Raw genomic sequence first — 12,948 nt, 5'->3', positions numbered from 1 at the left:
AGTTCAATGGTATAAGATAGGAGTAAACCCTGTAGAAAGTAATGTGTTTGTGATAGTTATTCACATACTCTTGAGATCATACTTAATTCATTTTTCTTTTCAGTGAAGTGATAGCTGTGAAATCGTTCAAGGGAAAATTGTGGTAGTTGTAGAATGGGCTTTTTAATTAATCAGCTGTCACAAAATGTAGTGGAAAAATTCAGTGAGATTTCTAAATGCCCAGTAGCATCTGATTGTCACATCTGTAAATGTTATTTGTAATGAGTATTTTTCAATTGTGAGAGTTTGTTCCCACTACATCTCCCAGACGGAATCTAGGTATAAGTTGGTTTACTCCAGTTATCAGAGTTCCAAAATGAGTCTGTTTTAGTGTTGAGATTGGAACACAGTAATTATTATTTTTTGATTCTGTCTTGGACCCTGAAATCATACACACTGACATAGTTAGGAGGCTTAGTGACTTTTCTTATCCCCATAATATTCATGTAATATTGGCATAATTCCGTAGAAAGTATATCACTTTGTCACTCTTTAATCTCAGAAACAAGGGGATATTGAAATAGAGTGGAGTGTCTTAAAGATGATATTCCCTTGCTCTTATTGCAAGACTCCACTAAAAATCTCAGTTAAGCAGGCTGTTGTCATAAAAATGGGGTGTGAAAACATCCACATAGATAGTTTGCTTTCCATTTTCTTAATTTTAAACAGTAGATTTTCAACATATGGAATAAAAAGCCAACTTCAGCATAAAAGCAGAATTTCTCTTTTTTCTTACATAGCTACCCATTTAAGAAGGATTTTTTTTTTTCAAGGAATTCATGCACTGAGTATAAGGCTCAATCTTACATACATACTTTCCCACATGTGATCCTGAATAGGCTGCTGAATGATGAGATGATAAGATGAACAAAAGCAAGACCAGAAGCTTTTCTTTCTTTATTTCTTTTTTTAAAAAAGGAACAAAAGCTTTATTGTGCAGGCCTCCAAATGACAAAATAGCTTACTAAAAATGCAAGTTCAAAGCTAGTTGATGTTTCATTCCTGTTTCAAAGCTCTTTCCAAGCTTTGATTAACACATTGATAATTGAAAACTATCTGGACACGTTATATGTTCTAGATACTAATCTGAGGCTTTCAGGAGTCCCTATACGTTCAGACTAGCTAAGCTGCCTTAAATCCTTTCTGGAGGGAGGAAGGGTAGAAATAAACCCAATGGTTGAATTAAATAAATACAGTTAGTTGTTCCACATTTGTTGAGACAGCTTTCAATCCAGAAAGTATTTGTTCCAGTTATCTAATCAGCCTCATTAAAAGCTGCAGCTGCCCAGAGCAGCTTTATGAGAGAGATATACCCTGAAATAATCCAAATTAATGATTTCTTAGGGCAGTGTTAAAGAGCTTCCAGATAGTTGTACATGTCATGAGCCAACAGGATTAACTTCACCTTGCCATTGCCCTTTTTTATGTAAAAAGATGGAAGTTTTTTTTTTGTGGAGAGATGTTTACTGTAAGATGGTTTGCTTACGTTTATTTTCGTATGAACATAAACACCTCCCAACTGCAGAATTACAAACAGATATCAAAAAAAGGAAGGCTCTACCAATCATTGGCTATTGTGATTGGCAATGGGTTTTCTGGAGCTTGTACCATTTTAGTGACTATGGAGGCTTTTTGCGTACTTTGAATATATTGCTAAACTAGGAATGTACAACTCCTGAACCCTTAATTGAGTATGGTGTTTCTCCAGGTAGTTTGCTTAAAATGAGTCTCTAAGGCTTGTAACTGCTAGGCTTATATCTCACATGCATGAGACCTGTTGTGTTCCATGAGTGTCTGTGTTAGTCGCTCAGCCGTGTCCAACTCTTGTGACTTCATGGACTGTAGCCCACCAGTGGCTCCTCTGTCCATGAGATTCTCTAGGCAAGAATACTGGAGGGGGTTGCCATGCCCTTCTCCAGGGGATCTGCCTGACCCAAGGATCGAAACCCGGTCTCCTGCACTGCAGGCAGATTCCTTACCATCTGAACCACCAGGGAAGCCTGTTCCATGAGTAGATGTAACCAGACTCTGACTTGTCCTTTCTCGTACCCTACTTAAAAAAAAAAAAAATCTTCTTTGGGCTGCTTTTAGTTTGTTCCCTTGCCTTAGAATTTATATGAACCAGTGTCCTAGAATATAATTTTAAATTTCAAAGAAGGACTTGAACTTGAAAGCACTTTTTTATTTCCTCCACATTTGGTCTGGGTGGTGATTGTATTAAATTAGGCTTTTATGGAAATGCTATCATTAAAAAAAAAAAAAACTTCTCATAGTCTCTAGGGATAGGACTTGGAAATCTGACACAGGCCTTTCTGATCAGGGGTATGAGAACTCCCACTTGTTAGCAATGGTTTTGTTTTGTTTTTGATTTATAATAACTCCCAGCTAATGGTCCTGTTTTTAGAACTATTTAAAGAAGTTCTAAACTAAAATTGTAAAGGAACTAGATGAAAAACGTTAACAAAAAACATTAACACAACAACTGGATTTGTGTCTCCACCCCAGCAGTGTACAATCTGTCAATGCTGTCTCCTTATTTTTCTACCCTTTTCTTCGATTTGTCTTGCTGCCTCCTTTTCCCCTTCCCTCTTCACCCCTCAGGGGGCCTGGCCATTTCTCTGGGCTCTAGAGTCTTGGCTCTGCTTCCTGTCATTCTTTCTCCCATGATCCTCCAGGCCCTCAGTTCTGTTCTGTCCTCCCACTAATTTTTCCCGAATTTTCCATCGCCTGATCCTCCCCTGGGCTGCTCCGCCATCCTTCTCTTCATTCCCCTTTGGCCTGAGGCCTCTTTTCCTTGCCTTCCTGTTCATTTTGCTGTTAGTCAGAAGCCACCTCTTAACCTTGGAGGGACTTTTGATTTGTTTTGATTTTTTTTCCCTGAAATTAGTTCAAATTTAGGCAGATCTTTTTCGGGAACTTTCAGAGCAGGAATTTCCTAGCAAAGCCAACACCAGAGCATAAGATGCTGTGTTTCAGAAGGAATTGTTTTGGGCTAAGTGTGATAATTACACGTGCCCTTTCCCACCAGGAGCTATGAAAGCTGAACAGATGACAGGAGGTGGATGGGAGATGAAAGAGTCACTATTCCTAATAAAGCTGGATTAGTGACCCTGACTTGACCTGTGGTCAAAACCAAGCTTCTACTTTAAATTATCTCTTCTGGTCACTGGTAGAGCGGCCAGCCAACCACATGTTGTGACCTTTCCCAGGTGTCTCTCAGTATGAGGAGGCAAAAATGAGGGTCTGCTGAGAACTCTTGTTTTTCAGCCTTGGCGATGCCCCTCTAATTCTATCCACTCTTGGAACATGATGAATGCAAGTGCACAGTGAGTGCTCATGCTCAGTCCCTAGTTTTATCCATTAGATCAGATCCTGTGTAATAATTAATTTAAATGAATCTGTCCTTTTACCTAATACAAATTAATAAGATGCATTTTTATACAATTCAATATAGTTTTCTAAAATTCTGACCGAACACCTGATAACTTTTTGGGCACCGAGGACACAAAAATGAATTGGACATGGATGACTTTGGCCAACAAAGAACAGGTGCAGGAAAATTAATTAGACATAATTGTATGCAGAAACATTGTTATCTAGGAGTCCGGTATGAAAAGGCCTCGTGGGGGAGGGCCATCTCTGTTTTATAAGTACTTTTATTAGGATTTATAAAATGATAGGTTTTGTAAAGCTGATGGAATTTGGAGTGTCCTTTTTGAGAAAACATAAGATTATCAATTCAAAATCAGATTCAAAAGTGGCTATCTAGAATAAGAGTAGAAACCACAGAAAAATTACTAAAGCCTTGGAGATACAGGTCCTTGGTTTCTGAGTTCTGTTGAAGCATTTCTGCAGAAATGCCCCATTTTGCTATCTAGTTTTTTGCCTAATGGCAAGAACTCTTTGGTTCCTGGTGACTTCCAGAACTCATGGGGTATGTGAAATTGGGGCCTGAAGCGTAACTCTCACTGGCTTCATGGTAGATCTGCTCTGGGGCAATTTTCCAGAGCTTGAGTGTTGGTTGGATCATGGCTTCAAATAATGGAGGAATAACTCTGCAAAAAAGGGGAGGGGCATGGAAGAGCTCTGTGCCCTGTGACTGCTCCCCAAACCCCCGTCAACCTTCAGGAAAAACTGCAAAAATCACAACAGGCCCACTGTGTTTGTTTCTTCTGAAAATGGTGAAAAATTACGTCTGCATTTTGATTGGTGTGAGGTCAAAAAAAAGTTGAGACGTGATTGACATAGGTGTTATCTATGTTGCAGTATCTTAAATGCCATGATCTTTTTCTGAACTATGTTAGCTTATGACTTGTAACAGTATATACACAAAACCCTGCAAAAATACATGGTTAGGATATTTGCATTTGTATCCAGTACTGGATTAATTTATGCCACATTATCTCTCAAATCAAAAAAAATCTAAAATCATATATATATTTCTTTTTCTGAAGGCTTCTTACTATTTCTGACCTCACTTAGTGGCACTTACATCCATTTTGTGTATCCAAAACAGAATCCAAAGTCACCAAGTCTTGTCCATTGCACTAATGAGATTTCACATTTAAGTCTCATTCCTCATTCCCCTATCTTGACCAGAGAGTCAAGATATCTACTTCTGCTTTATTGACTATGCCAAAGCCTTTGACTGTGTGGACCACAACAAACTGGAAAATTCTTAAAGGGTTGGGAATACCAGACCACCTGACCTGCTCTTGAGAAATCTATATGCAGGTCCAGAAGCAATGGTTAGAACTGGACATGGAACGACAGACTGGTTCCAAATAGGGAAAGGAGTATGTCAAGGCTGTATATTGTCACCTGCTTATTTAACTGATATGCAAAGTACATCATGAGAAACGCTGGGCTGGATGAAGTGCAAGCTGGAATCAAGATTGCCAGGAGAAATATCTATAACCTCAGATATGCAGATGACACCACCCTTATGGCAGAAAGTGAAGAAGAACTAAAGAGCCTCTTGATGAAAATGAAAGAGGAGAGTGAAAAAGTTGGCTTAAAACTCAACATTCAGAAAACGAAGATCATGGCATATGGTCCCATCACTTCATGGGAAATAGATGGGAAAACAGTGAAAACACTGATAGACTTTATTTTCTTGGGCTCCAGAATCACTGCAGATGGTGACTGCAGCCATGAAATTAAAAGACACTTGCTCCTTGGAAGAAAATTTATGACCAACCTAGACAACATATTACGAAGCAGAGACATTAGTTTGTGAACAAAGGTCCATCTAGTCACAGCTTTGGTTTTTCCAGTAGTCATGTATGCACTTGAGAGTTGGACTGTAAAGAAAGCTGAGTGCTGAAGAATTGATGCTTTTGAACTGTGGTGTTGGAGAAGACTCTTGAGAGTCCCTTGGACTGCAAGAAGATCCAACCAGTCCATCCTAAAGGAGATCAGTCCTGAATATCCATTGGAAGGACTGATGCTGAAGCTGAAACTACAATACTTTTGCCAGTTTGGCAAAGAACTGACTCATTGGAAAAGACCATGATGCTGGGAAAGATTGAAGGCAGGAGAAAAAGGGGACAGCAGAGAATGAGATGGTTGTATGGCATCACCGACTCTATGGACATGAGTTTGAGTAAACTCTGGGAATTGGTGATGAACAGGGAAGCCTGGCGTGCTGCAGTCCATGGGGTCGCAAAAAGTCGGACACAACTTAGTGACTGAACTGAACTGAACTGACCAGAGATTGCCCTTTTAAAGAGCCCTATTGCCTGCTGAGGTGATGTCATTCATTGCTAAAATGATGAAGGGTGCATGTGGTAGACAGGATAATGTATCTCCATCAAGTATGTCTATATCCTAGTGCCTGGAAACTGTGAATAGGTTACCTCACATGGCCAAAGGGACTTTGTAGATGTGATGAAAGATACAGACCTTGAGATGGAGAAACTATCCTAATTTTTTGGCTGGGTCCTGTTAAGAGAGAGGCAAGAGGCTCAGATTAAAAAGAGTAGGAAATGTGACTCTGGAAACAGAGAAAGGAGAGAGGTAGAGGTGAGGAAAAGGGAGTTTTGAAGATGGTACATTACTGACTTTGAAGATGGAAGAAGAGGCCACCAGGCAAGAAATGTAGACAGCTTCCAAAACCTGAAAAAGCCAGCAAAGCAAATTTTCTCCTAGACTCTCTAGAAGCAGCACAGCTCCAACAAACTTTAATTTTAGCCCAGTAAGATCCAGTTTGGACGTCTGACTTCCAGAACTGTAGAATAATGAACTTGTATTGTTTTTAAGCCACTATGTTTGTGTTAATTTGTTATGGCAGTAATGAGAAACTCTAACAGTGACAATAATTCATTATTTGCCACTGTGGTCAAATGGTCCATTCATCAGCCTTGAGTATTGAAGAAAGCTAACATTGTAAAAAAAAAAAAAAGAAAAAAGAAAGAAAAAATTGAATCACTATAACCTTCGCTTTTCTCTCCCTTGAGGCTTTTCTCTTTCTGTAACTCAGAATCTCAGGACTCAGTCTAGAACAAAAAGGCCAGTGCTGCAAGAGAGAGGGGACTCTGATCCACCAGAGATGGCTGTGGGTTTCACAATATCTCAGTGCCGACAAGTGCCTATAGCTGTGGTTATGGCCTTTCTGGGCCAGAGCCTTGGTGATTCAGGTAGGGATGATCTTGGCCTCTCCGAGGGGCTCAGCTATTTATCTGACACTTTCATATTTATATCAGGAGGTGCCTCCAGAGTTACCCACTCTGTGCCAGAACCCCCAAGCCCCGACTTAGAGGTGTATAACTAATCCAGACATCTTTTCCCTAAGAAAGAGCCCCTTTTTTGGTTCCTTTTACTGCCAAGAGGCTCACATATCATCCCAATCCATTAGCGATTTGAAAGTCTGTTTAATCTTCAAGGAAAATGGTTGGAATTATACCCTCTCTCCTTCTAAGGAGGTAGCTTGGTTCCAGTGCAATATTCCTCCTCCATTCCCTGTGACCTTCACTGGGAATATTAGGAAGAGACACAAGAGATGTTTCCACATTCCCTGCAGCAATAGGTGCTTGTTCCCCTTACCTTACATAATTGTACAAAAGCAGGAACAGCAAGTTACCAGGAAACCAGTTTTCAATATTATAGAAGAAACAATTTGTCTGCTGTGGACTGTCACTGAAAGAACAAAACGTAACAGTTAAAAACAGTAGCATCCTCAGTAAGAGAGATGTATGCTCCACAAAGTTCCAGTCACTTCTGTAACTTGAAGTCTAGTCGTTGCCACAGTCCCAAAGAGCTGTCACTATGTATGTGTCCTTGGGGGGTTTCTGCCTTTAGAACAGACTTGTGGACTCTGTGGAAGAAGGCGAGGGTGGGATGTTTCAAGAGAACAGCATCGAAACATGTATATTATCTAGGGTGAAACAGATCACCAGCCCAGGTTGGATGCATGAGACAAGTGCTCAGGCCTGGTGCACTGGGAAGACCCAGAGGGATCGGGTAGAGAGGGAGGTGGGAGGGGGGACCGGGATGGGGAATACATGTAAATCCATGGCTGATTCATGTCAATGTATGACAAAAACCACTGCAATGTTGTAAAGTAATTAGCCTCCAACTAATAAAAATAAATGGAAAAAAAAAAAAAAAGAAATAGTGAACTGGTGGAATCACCTCACAAATACTCCAGTTTTATGGAAGATGACTGTCAAATGCTGCATTTCAAATGGTCTTTTGGCAATCTGAAAACTGACTTTTAAAACATTAGTTCATTTACTGTTACCTTCTGCTTTTTAGAAGCTTATCAGACTGTCTGGGGGTGACTTGATTCTGTTAAACATTTCCTGTTATTCTTGTTTTTAAGATATTTTAAGTTTGGGCTTTAATGACAAGAGAGCAAATCTATCTTTATATTTTCAGTAACATCTATTCTTTGTCGTAAATTTCTATCCCAGGCTTTCATCTAGGCAAAAGTAAATAAACAAAGATACAAATAAAGGCTGTAACAATTTTAAAGAAATTTATTGAAAACATTGTCTTCTAGGCACCAGGCCAGTTGCCAAAAATAGAAAAATGAGTTAAACTCAGTCCCTTCTCTAGAGAAGCTCCCTTTTTAATGGTGGAGAAAAGCATGTCACCACCATAAAGTACAGAATCGCTCAATTGATATTTGAGTTCATACTTTGTGTAAGCCTCTGTAGTTTCAGAAATAAACATGACAGACATGAAGCTGGCCCACATGTAGCTTAGAATTTGGTGAAGAGAGCATCCTTTGAACTAATTTTCACAAGTATAACCAGTGTCTCAGTGGAAAACCAAAACACTGTATCAAAATGCTTAACTGGGCCACCACTTCATATTTGAAGGGCAGGACCAATATTAGTTAGGAAAGAGTGGAAACATTTGGGGGTGGGATGGGTGAAGTGGGTAGAGAGAAGATTTCAATATAGCAGGTGCCAAAAAGGCTAGAAAGAGTATGAAATGTCTTGAAAACTAAAGGCCCTTATTAGGGCTGCAATAAAGAAGGGCAGTGGAAGAAGATAGTGTGGGTTATGTTTTAAAATTAAGCATAGATGAAGTCTCTTACATATATGCCAACATTAAGAACTTTTAAAGAAAACCCAGTAAAACCATTGTACATTGGTTGTTTAGGCACTTGCTCATTCAGTGAACACTTTTTAAATGCTCATTACATGCCATCTCTCTGATAGGCACTGAGAATAAAAAAGAAGAATAGACAGGGTCTCTATATGTACTCTAAGTAGTTTGTATTGTGATGGAGGCAGATATAAGATAGGATGAAAGCCAGAGATGAGGAAACAATCCTATGTTCATACCGTTTTAAGAAAAGGTACAATTTTCATGCAGCTATTCTAAGATATCCAGCTCAAATCATGTCTCAAAATAATAGGAGAGTGCTGAATGGCAGTAGAACTCCCATCTGGTTACACATCTGAACCTGGGCAGGTTTTACTATTGCAAGTGCCTGACTTGCTCCGTAGATCTAGTGAATTTCAATCTGTGGAGGTGAGACCCAAGAATCTAGAATCTTGAAAAGCATCCCAGTGACTCTGTGTGTGTTCTGCAAATGGCATCTGGGAATGACTGAGACAGAGTGTGACCTGGGAGGTCGCAGTAACATTTCCTAACATGTGTGCTGCAGATGACATTTGGACAGAGGATCGAGGGGTGTAATGAGTTGAACTGTGTCCCCTCCCCTCCCAAAAGTCCTGATTCTCAGAGCCTAAGGACATGACCTTATTTGGAGACGGTTTTATGAGATTATCAAGTTTAAATGAGATCATTTGTGTCAACTCTCATCCAATATAACTTGTGTCTTACCGAAAGTGGTGCTCAGACATGGACAGACATGCAGGGAGAACAGCATGTGAACATGAAGATGACATCTGTAAGCCCCAGAGATAGGTCTGGAACATCTTTCCCTCACAACACTCAGAAGAGACTCGGCCCACACCTTCATCTTGGCCTCCTAGTCCCCAGAACTGGGAGACAAAACACTTCTGTTGTTTAAACCACCTCTGGGTACTTTCTTACAGTGGCCCTAGCAAACTATTTTCATACCAGTGGTTAAATAAGTTTGGGAAATTCTGAGTTAAAAGAGTTTTTCTGCTACAAGACCCAAAGAAGCTCAGATGCTAATCTCACATGCTAATGTGACCCAGGGCCCTCTGAGAGAGGGCAAAGTCTGCATCTCATTTCAAATTTGATAACAGAGTGCTTTTCATTCATTGCAGAGGATTTCGAGAGACTGGTATTGTGTGGTTCTGACGCAGGCAATGTTGGGCTCACTTCTCTGGAGGAAGTAGTCATGCTGTGGGTCTTGATACTGGAAGGTCAGCCTCATGGAGTTTGGCTTTTTCAGTAAATAAGAGCAGGGTGGGGGTGGAACTTGGGGGGTGGTAAAAATTTTTGAATGCATTCCTTCAAATCCATCACATCTCCTGGAAAAAATCAGCTCCCAGGGTAGGACTTACTGGAAATGATCAGAAGCCATCTCTCTTGATCCATGAATCCTTTGATTCCTGATGTTTTACTTCAGTGATGCTGGAAGCCACTTGTGGAAGGGAAAAAGGGTGCTATGTTGTCTACCTTTGTGGTTCAGGAAATGCAGGAGAAAAATATGGAAAGGTGATTCTATTAAACCGAGCACACCACTTCACCTTTGCCTTCCAAGGCCTCCATTATTCCTACTGTTTTTCCCTCATACCTTGCTAACCTGGTGATCCATCTTTGTTGAAATGGAACACTGGAAGAGAAGTGGACACTTGTTATTGTAGGGATTAAAAAAAAATAAGACTGCAAAAACTTAACTTGCATTATTTTAGTTATTAAACACAGAGTGAGGGAAATGTGGACTTGATGAGCCCAGACTTTTTAAAAAAAAATTTTCATTGGAGGATAATTGCTTTATAATGTGTTGGTTTCTACTGTACAACAACATGAATCAGTCACAGCTTTATATATACATATGTAAATACATATACCCCTCCCTCTTGGGCCTCTCTCCCTCCTCTCATCCCACCCCTCTAGGTCATCACAGAGTGACAGGCTGAGCTCAGGCTTTTAAAATTTTTTCAAAGTTGAAGTGCTTCAATTTATTTCTCCAATATATTTTACATTATTTAAGACTAGACTTATACATAAGAAAGTTTTAGACTTGATAATTTGGTCTGCAATCATGACAAAGGTTTGTGACTATTCCATGAAAAGTGGAGATTGTGCAAACCAAACATTCATTAATCTTTGTTTCATATTTGTAAACCATTATTTATAAACACTGAATGGACTTCCCTAGTGGCTCAGTTGGTAAAGAATCCACCTGAAATGCAGAAAACATGGGTTCGATCCCTAAGTCAGGAAGATCCCTGGAGAAGGAAATGCCCACTGACTCCAGTATTCTTGCCTGGGAAATCTCATGGACCGAGAAGCCTGGTGGGCTACAGTCCATGGGGTCATAAGAGTTGGACACGACCTAGTGACGAGACCATCACACCATTTATAAACACTACCCATCCATCACAGTCAAATTCAGCTCCCTTCCAACCACCCCCACAGGCTGGTGATCTAACTTATTCTGTGTTTGCTCCAAATCTCAACACTTCCCCATAATCAGTGCTCATCAAACAAAAGCACTGCCCACTTCAAACAAAAGTGCAGTTTCTTTGGCTCTACTTTTAGAGCTTCTGATTTATTAGGACTGAATAAGTTGAAAATCTGTATTTTTAACAGGCTTCTCAGGTAAGACTAATAGCCAGCTCAGTTTGAGAATTCAAACTACTCCCTGGGCATTTACCGTATCCTGCCTCATATTGTTAGGGAGCCTTCTTCATCTGGGATTATCTTTTCCTTAACTCAGTTAAATTTTTAAAATTTAAAGATTGTGTTTTTGATTGCCAGAAAATTATATTAATGCTGCTTTTACATTTCTGTAAGTGTGTTTTTTATTCTGTGTTAAAGTGGTTTTCTGTATCCTCTGGAAGTTTAATGTTAACAAAATATTCATCTTGGTGTGTGGATTATTTTTCCCTGATCTAAGTCCCCTTGGGGGTGTTCATTATCTTCACTACTGACCCCTGTTTCTAATTGCCTGGCTTAGCATTTAGGACCTGGAGTTGCAGAAATGGAAGGAGCTACATCAGTCCTGGTTCCTGTTGGCAAATTGTCACAAGGAAGTCACTTTCCCACAAAGCTGCAAGGTGGTCGATCAGCCTCAAGGGCAGAGAGGACTTGAGCCCATCTGTCCAGCTTCCCCAAAGCGAAAGAGACCAGCAGGTACCCTTCAGACTGTCCCTCCCGCGGCCACACTATCCTGTAAGGGTTCGCAGGTCCCGCAGGGCCTCACTCTCTCCAGGTGGACTCTCACAGATGAGAGGTTTGACATGCATCCTCCAGACCCCATCCATCACCCTGCCCCAAAGATGCTCTGCTTAAAATAGGGAGAAGTTGATTAGAATTGGAATGCAGTGGGACGACGGGAGAGGGGGTATCAGGGTGGGTGCTTGGGCCACCATTTTCCCAGAATGTTTGAACTTTCCATCTGTGTTATGTCTGATTTCTCCAGCTAAGGGGTTTTAAATATATATTTTGAAAGCAGAGATGATAATAACCTCCACATAAAATTGGCATTGAAATCACAGCTACCACCATTGCTCTCTTTCTGTGCCAGGCACCTGGCTGAGTGGTTTACATGTGTTAATGCCAAATGAGATAATACAATTGATGCATCTAGCTTGTTGCCAGGAACAGGTGGGTGTTCCATACATGCCAGTTGTTCTCCTCTGTTTTGCTCTTAGCTGCTGACAGTTAAGATGGCAGATGCTGTCTTGCACACTTTTAGAGTCCCTCCTCCCCTCTGCACTTTACACCCTACCTTGCAGAGAGACACTCAACTTATTTGTTGGTTGAGTAACTGAGCAGATCATATGTTTCCAAATGGCAATTTCCTATTTTCTCCGCATGTGGTCAGTTCCATTCATTTTACATGTTTCTAAAAGCCCTAGCTACAATTCACTTCTTTTTGCAGAACTGCATGTAGTTGCTGTCCTCTGATCAGTTGAGTTCAGTTCAGTTGCTCAGTTGTGTCTGACTCTTTGCGATCCTATGGACTGCAGCATACCAGGCCTCCCTGTCCATCAGCAACTCCTGGAGTTTACCCAAACTCATGTCGTTGAGTCGGTGATGCCATCCAACCATCTCATCCTGTCATGCCCTTCTTCTCCTACCTTCAATCTTACCCAGCATCAGGGTCTTTTCCAATGAATCGGTTCTTCACATCAGGTGGCCAAAGTATTGGAGTTTCAGCTTCAGCATCAATCCTTCCAATGAATATTCAGGACTGATTTCCTTTAGGATTGACAGCTTTGATCTTCTTGCACTCCAAGGGACTCTCAAGAGTCTTCTCCAACACCACAATGGCAAAGCTTCAATTCT

General features: G+C 40.6%; 1 long non-coding RNA gene across 1 annotated transcript in view; it reads left to right on the top strand.

The window, feature by feature from the left end:
* Positions 1 to 11,942, top strand: part of LOC139030910 (uncharacterized) — a 104,462-nt gene extending 92,520 nt beyond the window's left edge. The window contains exon 4 of the long non-coding RNA XR_011483351.1: positions 11,622 to 11,942. This is a non-coding gene — a long non-coding RNA (uncharacterized lncRNA). The remainder of the gene's footprint in view (positions 1 to 11,621) is intronic.
* Positions 11,943 to 12,948: the final 1,006 nt, after the last annotated feature.

The sequence above is a fragment of the Odocoileus virginianus genome, chromosome 24, assembly GCF_023699985.2.
Source record: "Odocoileus virginianus isolate 20LAN1187 ecotype Illinois chromosome 24, Ovbor_1.2, whole genome shotgun sequence".
In the NCBI taxonomy this organism is placed as follows: Eukaryota; Metazoa; Chordata; class Mammalia; order Artiodactyla; family Cervidae; genus Odocoileus; species Odocoileus virginianus.
Note: the sequence above shows the minus strand (reverse complement) of the source record. Positions and strands in the feature narration are given on the sequence as shown.